This window comes from Pleurodeles waltl, chromosome 3_1 (assembly GCF_031143425.1).
Source record: "Pleurodeles waltl isolate 20211129_DDA chromosome 3_1, aPleWal1.hap1.20221129, whole genome shotgun sequence".
NCBI classification, from domain to species: Eukaryota; Metazoa; Chordata; class Amphibia; order Caudata; family Salamandridae; genus Pleurodeles; species Pleurodeles waltl.
This window is the reverse complement of record NC_090440.1, coordinates 1,800,425,866-1,800,434,569: the sequence shown is the minus strand read 5'-3', so window position 1 is coordinate 1,800,434,569 and position 8,704 is coordinate 1,800,425,866. Positions and strand designations below refer to the sequence as shown.

Here is an 8,704-nt window from a genome sequence, read left to right as displayed (position 1 = left end):
GAAGACCAATGATAACGGCACAGGCCTTGCTCCAAGATTAAACGAATGGCTCTTTGTGACTGAGAGTAAGTCTGAAACACACTTTTTTAGATGAAGTTCTTGATGCAAGTGATAACGCGTCCCTTAATGTTAATTTATTACACATTAGGACTCGTTTTAGGCCAATGAATCTTTTGACCCAGTTGAGAGACACCGTAGGACGAGATAGCTGATCAGTATATCAATAAATATATAAATAATGTCATCAATATTTATCACAACAATACATTTCACTTTAATCAAAGTCATTAATCAATTCAACAATGCTACCATGGCCTTTCAGCCATGAATAACCACACCAGTTTAATAGAATTTTATGAATTTTATTCCTTGTTGGTTACAATCTACGAGCAAAAGAGTTAATCTCAATACCAAGAAGCATAATAGCATAGTCACGATGTGGCAACTGTGATAAGATTTAATTAACGCGAGAATCACAAACATCAGAACATAACACGGCGTGAACATAGATTAAGTTTAGCAGAGTGTCGATATTGCGTCAGTTCAACAAAGCATAATGTCAGTCGTTTGTCTATTTGCCTCAGTTTTGGTAAACCCTGTCCTAACCACTAATTAGCATTTGCATGTTGGGCTTCATGCAAAACAATTTAGAACACCAATTTGGAAAACATCTAGCTATGGTCTCTGTCAAAAACAAGCAGTTGGTACCTTGAAAGGAAAAGCAAACAGACAAATTACAAATGCATTGTCATAATTACCCTCCAAAGATTTGGTCAGCGCACAGGTTCAGTCTTCATCTTCAGGACATCAGTCAAATCACCATTAGACAGGACTCAACTAAAGGGCATAAGGGGCACTTCCCTCATAAGGAGGAAAAGTGTAAATGGCAGCCTATGGGTTAAGATGGTTTTAATAAATCTCAAGTCACCAATCAGAGTGACAAAGTTTCTGGATAAAATCAATAGCATTCCCTAACCCGCTCTCCCAACCTTTCTGTGACATGGGTTTTTATCCCTTTTTCGTAGTACATTCCCCCAAAATTCTATTGGACATTTGTTATACCCCACTATCTTTAACCTATTAAATTTGACATTAGGTAATCCCAATCTTCATCCCATATTGGTTTACAAGTCTTTGATTGGTCTTCGTAATTGACGTCTTCAGAGGTGGCACATCCGGTGTTATTTCATCTCTTGGTAACTCTTTGTACATCTTTTGGTCAGCAGTTCCTTTGTCGTCCCCAGTTTGAATGACCTTGTACATTACATTAATCTGCACTTGTTTCAATATATTATAATTTAACATGGTTACATTCATCTTCCAAGCTTGAAGAAAAAGAACATTGCGGGGTCATGGCCCCTTGTGAGTCAGCACACTGAAAAACAGAAAATGCATTTAATATTACAGCCAGGCAGCTAAACTGCAGCTCACGCTAATTTAAGGCCTATGATGATATTCAATACAGATTCAATAATGCAAATGTTAAAATAAGCTTGATTGAACTTAACATAAACATTTTATTCATCATTATTAGTTTGCATATATTTTGGTGGCCACTCATCGTGGTCACAATTCAAGTGCACGTTTAAGCAAAGTTGCTATTATTATAGTTTCTATGCAGCATCATCACACATTAATATATAAATAAATCGTTTATGTTAATATAGATTATATAAACTATGCTCTCTCACAAGTCAATATCCCAAAGCAGGTCAGACTGTAGCCAAACACCCATTTTGCCCAAATGGCAGTTCATTTTGAAAAAACAGAATTCAATTATTTCTACCCAAAAACCTGTGTAACTTGGACATTAAATTTTACCTTAAGACAATGGAAACAGTACCTGGCCAAAAGCTAGTGACCTTAGTGTTAGGAAGCCTAGTTCATAGAAGGGCGGGTCCCCAGCCATGCGGCTTTTGACATTTTTCGTGTTAAACAACGCGCACTTCGAATTGTGAAAAAACAGACAAAAACTATCTTCTCACCGCTTTAAATCAACTGGTATTGATTGCTATGTGGCGGCTGCAGACGGTGCACTGCTATATATGTATTTGACAGTGACTAACCTATGCCGTCTCCTTCGCGGGCGGCGGGGGGGTCTAACGGGGAAATGCGTGACAATGGGGGTAGCGTGGCGACCCGCCAGCTGTCCCACGGCCGCGCCCGCAACCCCTCGCCCCCAAGGCCGGAGACAGGTGGAGACGGGGTGAACACCAAGGGGCAGCCGGTGGCCCCACTCAGCCCATAACCATCAAACCTGTCTAAAAAATGAGTCATCCCGGGCGCAATGACACCGAGGGTCACACTGGAAGTTCAGATATCACTGAAACTGAGAGTCTCGTGGAGCTCAGTACCAGCTTCTCTGGATATGGAGAGGGTGAAGACGAAGAGCTTGAAGAGACAGTCATGGTTCAGGACCCGCGGAAGCAGGCAACAGAGCCTGCCAAGTCTGAGCCCCGACAATCCGAGAATTATGAGTCTGTTGCGCAACGAAGCTCAGTGGGCTACCTTCGCAAGAAGCCCCACGTGCCCCTAACAGGGACACAAGGCAGCAGCAGCAACCTCTCTCTTTCGGACAGCGAAGACACCTCTCTCCTTTACCAGATTGTGACTGACTTGGGACCCGAAGAGCTGCGGTGGTTCTACCAAGAAAACAAGACTTGGAAGCCGTTCATCGGCTACGACTCCCTGCGCGTCGAGCTTACCTGGAGGCGCCTCTGGAACGTACGTGCGAAGCTGGGCCCAGAGTCGGGTCCTGTGTCTGTGGAGCCGGTGCCTGTGAGATCCAGCCTGTACGTGGTGGACTTGACTGAGCGTGGGTGCTATCCATTGTATTGGGAGGAGAGCGAAAAAACTTCCATCTTGCGAGGCCAGTGGTTCGTGGATGGAACATGGCAGCCCCTGCCCGAGGATGTGAGTGACCTGATCGAGCAGGAGCACCTGAGAACATTCGGTGGGCAGCGCTTGCCGCAAACCTTCGGCGATAAGCTCAGCCCAGCCACTGACAGCAAGTACGCGATCCACACACTGAAGCTGCTTCACAGCCATGTTGACTGGCACAGCGTGGACGAGGTATACCTCTATAGCGATGCGACCACCTCCAAAATTGCCAGGAAAGTAACGCAGAAGTTGGGCTTTTCAACCAGCGGCACGAGGCTTCACCGAGGATATGTTGAAGAAGCCAGCCTGGAAGATAAGCCGCCAAGGACGACTCACATTGTCTTTGTGGTGCATGGTATCGGCCAAATGATGGACCAGGGGAGCATTATCAGAAACACATCCATGCTGAGAGACATGGCGAGGAAAGTTGAAGAAAAACATTTCTACAACAATACAACTGATCATGTTGAGTTTCTGCCAGTGGAGTGGAGGACAAAGTTAGAATTAGATGGAGATACGGTCAACTCTATAACACCACAACGGTTATCTCGCATCAGGAACCTGCTGAATAGCAGTGCAATGGACATTATGTACTACACCAGCCCCCTCTACAGAGATGAACTAGTGAAAGGCCTTGAATCAGAGCTTAATCGTCTGTACACTCTCTTCTGCACCCAGAATCCAGATTTTAGTGAAAAAGGGGGAAAGGTTTCAATTGTTTCACACTCCCTAGGATGTGTTATTACTTATGACATAATGACTGGTTGGAACCCAGTGAGAATGTGTGAACAGTTTCTCCTAATGGATGAGGGTGGAAGTGAAGAAAACTGGGCATCAGACGAAGAAAGGAATCTGATTCAAGAGCTTTATGCCACCAAACAGCACATACAACAATTGCAGGAAAGATTGGTTGGACTTAAATCAACGTGGAAAACACATTCCTTAAAATTTAAAGTTGAATATTTCTTTTGCTTGGGATCACCATTGGCTGTCTTTTTAGCGTTGCGGGGAATTCGACCAGGAAATGCTGGCAGTCAAGAGCATATTCTTCCTCATAAAATTTGTAACCGCATATTCAACATTTTTTACCCTACTGATCCCGTAGCATACAGACTTGAGCCTTTGATATTGAAGAACTACACTTTCATTTCACCTGTTCAAATTCACTTGTATCATACTGCAAATCCAATCCCGTATAGGATTATAAAGCCATGCTATGCTAAACCATATAAAGAAGCACACACAGTCTCTACAGTCCCTGACAGTGAAGCCATGCCAAGTCCACCCTTGTTGCCTACCATACCCAAGCAACGCTTGACCGAACCTGCGGCAAACATTGGCTTAGTAGGAGCTACAGGATTAGGTAGGGGTATTGAACCGGTATTCTCAAAGTTGACACCTACTTTACAGACTTCAGATACGTCAAATATTCGATCAGAGCAGGAAGATCCACCTGCTTTTATGTTTGGGTTTACTGAAGGTGCACGGAGCCTGCCGTCACCCATTAATGACTTGCTAGAACCTCCACTGGAATTGGAGCACAGGATTGATTTTGAACTCAGGGAAGGTCTCGTGGAAAATAGTTATGTTTCAGCAATAACATCACACACTGCATATTGGTCATCCATGGATGTTGTGCTCTTCCTTTTAACCTTTTTGTATGCCGAAGACTGTGCAGATGAGGAGGTTGAGAAATCAAAAGACACAGCCAATTCATATAAGCATTCACCACCGTTTTAGCACTTTGCTGTTTTCTTAAAAGCTGCTTATCCACCCTTTCTCTTTTAGAATAATAATTTGAATTATTAAGTAGGCTTATGGTGTTCTATATGTCAGCGTTGACTTGACATTGAGTGTCTACGGTTCTAAAGTTCAAATCAATGATCTCATTAACAGGTACAATTGACATACTTATAAAACACACACATTTCTGATGTGCACATCCCCCAAAGATACTTATAAGGTATATCTCATTGTTCATATGTAATGCAACTTAATAATACGAGAAAGTCCTTTTCATTTAAAAAGCTGGTGTTCAGACGTCACAAGACGTTGTTAGTCAATATTGTTAATTTCTTCACAGTACAGCCAGTACGTTTGCAAATTAACACACCTTTTTCTAAGCATTTTTGAACGATTTCTTGCACTCTGTCATATATGTCCACAAGTGGTTAGATAAGCAATTAGAAGTAGGAATCTAAAAACTGTGTGCATTAGAATTGTCCCACCCTTTCTGCTCGCCCAAAGCAGCAAAAATAAGGGAAAGGATTCAGGTGATTGCTGTTCTTGTAGGACCTCCCAAAAGCATCGGCCTAGGGTATAAGACACTCTTATGGTGCTTCCTTGCCAGGACTCGCATAATTTTTAGATCTGGTTTGAAATTGCAACTTTTCATGCTATATATAGAATGGGATTTGTCTCCACACAAACAGTATCTCTCTTTCACCTCATGCTGATTTCTATTGGGTATATGAGTCCACCTTTTCAAATGTGCTTCCAATTTCCATTAGAATGCACGAGGGACTATTTTGCATCTTAAAAGTAGAATGAATAATCAGGCTGTTTGTTACAATACATGTTTTATCTTTGTGTATTACATGTTGAACTCAATCTTTTTTGCTACATTTTCCCTAACATTAATGAAGCCAAATGAGCAGTTATTAATGTGTTAAACACAATTTATGTACGCAACACAAATGTAAGCCACATTTGCTAGTGCGTGTGCTAACAAGCATGGCACTTTAAAGCTAGGCGTTTTGACTTTCCCAAGGCTCGTTCTTTCAGCGAGTATGTTTATTGGGAAAATGAAACCACAGACCACAGTTATGGCATAACAACAGGTTTTACTTTATCAATATCGCAAAAGGTATTTGTTTATTTTTTCTTTTAATTGAAATAAATATTTCACTAAAATAGTGTCTCTCAGCTCCACTGATCAGCCTACTGTCAGCATCAGTAGTAAAGTACTGGGAAAAGTCATCATTATTCATCTACAGACTTGTGTGGATTAAACAAGGTCGTGGAACCGACAGGATCAATAATTCTATGTGGAAATGATACTGAATTATTAGGTTCGTGTAAAATGGATGCTTTGCCAATCTGAACTACGTAGCCCATGTAGTTCATTAGCACCTATTGAATGTGTTTGACTATCAACCACTACATTCTTCTCAACAGGGTTAACACCATATTTGGGATGAAAGGCATTCATTTTAGGTGTTTAAAATCCTTTTTCAGAGGGCTGATTTAGAATATCTCGGCTAGGGATTATTACTCCAACATCATTTATATTAACAGTGCAGTTCCACAGGGCTCACTGCTATCCTCATGCATTTTCAATGTTTATTTGAGCCCACTGTTAGGTAAATTCATCTGCTCTTCAGTCCTACACCAACTACATTCGCATTTCGCTAGAAGTCAGTAGCTTAGCTACTAATAACAAAGCTTATTGTGATGTCTGAAGGACGTTTGGACCTGGTTGAATACAAGATGGTTCCAACTGAATGTAGCCAATATTGCAGAGCCGATGTGGTTTGGAGGATAGGATCACCAGAAATTTCAAGACAGGGTCCTCTACTCGACATTGTTTGTGCATACCTTACTCCCAGTATCAAAATTAAAAGATCTGGGGAAAATATTAGATCATGAACTTTCAATGATATCTCGGATTGCCCAAATTACTAACTTTCAGTGATATCTCAGATTGCCCAATTTACTAAGGATATGCTCTCTAACTGCTGAGAAATGCCATCTACTTCAAATCGGACCATCAGTGTTACATCATGGTGGTTGCCTAATTCATACCAGGTCTATGCGGGTAGATTTTTACATGGATGCCCAAGTGACCTCTTTCTAAGAAGTCACTTGGGCTTCCAAAACCTTGGATTTAGATTATTGTCCAGTCTTTTCAATAAGAAACACATTTATGTGTCTCAATGAAACATCTTCTGCCTGATGGGGGAAGACTGTATATGCTTCAGTTTGCTTGTTCACAATTATGTACATTACTCGTCACTGCATAGGTAATTGCTTTTGTATGTGAGGATACATTTGCACTGAAGACTGTGAGATAGGTGCTTATCCTTTATGCCTCTCAGGGTTTACAATGCCCTCTCAGTCCAAATACTCTGTGGGAAAGAGCATGTATCCTTTATGGCTGCATTAAAACCCACTTGTTTTTCGAATATTAGGATATTATATAGAGCAGTTGTTTCCTCTATGACCTGCCAGGCCATTTTTAGGGTCGAGTCTGCGTTGCATGCGCTCGCCCATGCGTATCGCAGCGAGATGCTTTAGGTATTAACAAAGGGCTCGGGCCCTGTCGACGTCACGTCAGTGTTTTTCATTGGTTCCTGGGCTTGCCTATTAAAATCTGCTTGCTTTCATTAGTCGAAGGCATGCATACGTCATGCCTTTTCCAGTGGCTAGCCCTCCTCGAGCGCATCGACCAAGTACAGAAAACATGCGAGGCTCGCTGTTTTCTGTCTGGCTCATGGACTACTTTTTGTTCTATATTTTCTTAGCGCGATTTCGCTTGGCAGAAGTCTAGCGCTTTACACAGTTAATTGCACTTTTTCGGGTTACGTACATAAAAGCACTTTTGCCGATAGGTGAAAAGTCGGCTTAGGAGTTTACAACGTGATCAGCTCTAATATGAGCAAACGCAAGACCCGTTGCATTGCAAATGCTTGTTTTGTTTGGTGTGTATATGAAAACCCATAACTAAGGAGAGTCGTATTTACTTTTCCTTCTCATATGATGTATGGTTATATTACTACATACAATGAATCAGAGAAATATGAGGAAGACCAAAAGTCTTCTGGTCAAAAGAAACTGGTGTTTGTCTTTGTGTGTGGGGTAAGTTTTAATTCCGTTTTCAGTTGCCAAAATAAGAAATGTTCCCTGGTGAGATTAAACGGAAGCAAGGAAATGTGTCAGGCCCATTGGAGCTGTTTGCTACCTTGGCTGACTGTGCACAGTAAACACAATATGTGAAATGTGTTGTTGACTGAACATAAATGATGGTTTATGACAGATTTCTTAAACTGTAAAATGCACCCTGGGTGCCTTCGTGCGTCATCTTTACTGTAACTTGATTACAACACGCGCAACATTTTCGGATTAACTGTGGAATTTGGTGTGCTTTGAAAACTGCCTCTCTTGGCAGCTGAAAACGGAAACTAGGTAACGTTTATGATACAAGCATCAGAAATTGTAGCAATAACACCCTTTCCCCTTTATGCATTACAGCCATACAACTAATATAGATTACATAAGAAAATGTTTTCTGCGTGTTCCTCATCAGAAACTATCAATGGGCGTTGCTTTGAATACTATTTCGAGAAACCCTTAACATGCATAAATGAATGGTGTATTACGAAAACTGAAATGCTGGAATTTATTAGGATTTGCTCTATTGCTTCCGTGCCCCCTTCGTTTTCACTTTTGCTTGGTGGGAGATGTAATCACCCAGGTAGAGTTCGCTTTAGAACATGGCACAAGTCCTAAAAAATGAAGTCGGGGATTAACCAAGTTAAGCAGTATTCAATTTGTGTGTACATCATAGCACAAGACAGATATCACGTTGCTTGACATCGCACATGGAATCAGAGGAAGTTGCATCACAAACTATACCTTACAGGAAGTGCCTTCACAAGAAGTCACATCAGATCTTAAGACACATGTTACATATGTCTACCATGAGTACATTTTATCACATTTAAATATTTAGATTTTGTATCACGGCTGTTAGACCTGACAGCCTTTGGGTGGTCACCCATAACTTTTTTCCTGCCTCCCTCCACTTTTTGGACACTGTTTTTGC

The 8,704-nt window shown here is 41.5% G+C and overlaps 1 pseudogene; it reads left to right on the top strand.

Moving 5' to 3' along the window:
* Nucleotides 1-2,268: 2,268 nt before the first annotated feature.
* LOC138283621 (phospholipase DDHD1 pseudogene) lies at nt 2,269-4,620 on the top strand (annotated as a pseudogene).
* The last annotated feature ends 4,084 nt before the right edge of the window (nt 4,621-8,704 follow it).